At 41.5% G+C, this 2,469-nt stretch overlaps 1 protein-coding gene across 2 annotated transcripts in view; it reads right to left on the bottom strand.

The window, feature by feature from the left end:
• The window catches only part of c10h12orf4 (chromosome 10 C12orf4 homolog), a 329,451-nt gene that overhangs the window by 142,709 nt on the left and 184,273 nt on the right, over positions 1 to 2,469 (bottom strand). The window lies entirely within an intron of this gene.

The raw sequence follows: 2,469 nt of genomic DNA, 5'->3' as shown, positions 1-2,469 counted from the left end.
ATATATATATATATATACACACACATAATTTAACAATTACTTTAATGTATATAAAAGAAAGAGAAACCAAAATGCCAACATCTATCCATCACTCCTAGCAAGAACCAGAAATCACTGATTCAGTCAGTGCTTTGTTAAATCTACACTTTGAACATTTTCTTTGCTCTTAAATAGAACACAGTAAATAATTAGGAATGATATGAATGTGTTGTACATGTGTGTGAAGAAAACCAGCGATGAGGCAATTGCTGAATAAATAAAACCTGCTGCTCACATGAATGAGTGGCATCTCATTCAGCTGTTTCCTCCCAATCAGTCACAATTGATGCTTCTGATTCTTGACATTCCTCTTGGCTCACATGATCTGTCTTCCCTCGTGTCAGACCTGAGCAATGATCTGGAGAGAGTCTCACTCCAAACAGCCTCCTTCTGGTGTGTTCCGACACCCTGAGTAAACAGGATGAGCTGTTAAAGTGATCATTTTGTCTCTGAAGTTTCTCAGCAGCATGTGGAAACCCCATGACTCACACGGCCAAAAATAAACGTTCAAACAATCAAACTCATGCACACCTGGCAACACATCTTTTCAGACATCTAAGCAGTTTATTCTTCTGTGTGCACACAACTAATTCTAATAGAGCCCTCGTGTTGTTTTAGTTTATGTCGATCTGATCATGTTCAAACTGAGTACAAAGAAGTCAATGAACCGGACGCAGAACTTCGCAGCGTGAAATGGGTCCTACAAAGTTTGCTGCCGGTCATGAAGCTCCAAGGAGACTCGAACTTACCTGCTGATCGGTGCTTCTCGGTTCCCAGCGCCGGGGACGCGACACAAACCGAGCAGGGAAGTCACTGCCACCCACTCCAGCTCGGTCCAAACTCTCTGTTCCGTTCCGTTTACGCGGTTCCGTTCCGCCTGATGACGCTTCTAAAAGTTCCTCCTGACAACTTTCGGAGTCCGTTATTAAGGATGATGAAGAGGACTTTATTTATTTAGGCAAGGAGGACATGAAGTTTAGGGACGGACTCCTACAGGCGGGCCAGAACCATAGACCTGCTTTTATTGGACGCGCAGTGAAACTTAAAGATGCGCGACTTGAAAAGATTGGACTCTGGGGGTCCAACTGTTCCCGTTAGCTACGCAATAAATATAATTATATCAGTGCTGTTTTATTTTATTTGTTTTATTTTTTATCTTCAACATGTGGACATGTGTAACAAGGCTGTGAAGTATGGGTGGGGAGGGTGCTGCAGCACCAACTAATGACTGCCAAATCATGTGCACATTTTTAAAGAATTTTTAAAGAATTATTAAAAACAAGCAAATTAAAACAGATTTGATCAAAGCTGCATAGGTTTAAATTTCAATCGTGTTTTGATACTATTAAGTTTGTAAATATTTTTGTTTTTGTACATCCATTCATTATCTTTTACCCGCTTCTTGCATTTTGGGTCACGGGGGTCGCCGGTGTCCATGTCCAGCAATCACTGTGTGAGGGGCGGGGGGGACACCCTGGACAGGTCAGTCCATCACAGGGACACATAGAGACAAACGAGACAAACAACCATTCACTCTCACCTAGGGACAATTTAGAGTTACCAATCAGACTAACTGTTTTTGGTCTGTGGGAGGAAACCAGAGTACCCAGAGGAAACCCATTCATGCACGGAGAGAACATGCAAACTCCACCCAGGAAGCCCCAGGACCGGGATTTGAACCGGCAACCTTCTCGCTGAAAGGCAGCATCTCTACCAGTTGCACCACTGTGCTAACCGTTTTTGTACATCAATGTGCAAAATTAAAACCACTTAAAACCCATGAAAACGTGGCCAGATTGGCATTTGGTCATTTTAGTGATTTTGTACGCAGAGGCGGCAGGAGACGAGACCATGGCGACCGTTGGCTGCTCGGCAAAAACCCGATCCGAAAACACGACTAGCGGAGAAGCAGCGTCAGCATCAGGTGAGTTCTTGTTCGAAAACGTGTTCACATGTCCGGGGTCACCGATGTGGAAGTCGGCAAAAAGAGACAAAAAATATTTTGAGTCTCGCTTTATTCTCTAACGTCTTCCAACATCAAACTCAGTGATCTTCTGTCTTTTCACAATAAGAGCATACATTCTGACGTGAAATATATACATTTGTGTCCGCCACATTGCAGATTTTTAATGTCCATGTATAGATGGTTAGGTTTAAGGTTGTTTTTAGTATTTCACTCCTTTTCATATTGTTGCTTGCTTTTATTTCATTTTATATCATTATTTTCATTTACTTTTTATTGCATATGCTTTTTATGACTGTTTATTGTTGTGTGTACCTCATCTGTGGGTTTTTTTTGTTTCAAGTTCAAGTTTTTGTTTGAAACGGGTATCTCTTGAAAATGAGTATTTATTTGGTATTATGATATTCAAATAATAGTTTGGAGTCGTGTAAATTCACGCACATAGCCCGCCCAATAATGAAACACAG

The sequence above is a fragment of the Nematolebias whitei genome, chromosome 10 (genome assembly GCF_014905685.2).
Source record: "Nematolebias whitei isolate Nwh7 chromosome 10, NemWhi1, whole genome shotgun sequence".
NCBI lineage: Eukaryota > Metazoa > Chordata > Actinopteri > Cyprinodontiformes > Rivulidae > Nematolebias > Nematolebias whitei.
Note: the sequence above shows the minus strand (reverse complement) of the source record. Positions and strands in the feature narration are given on the sequence as shown.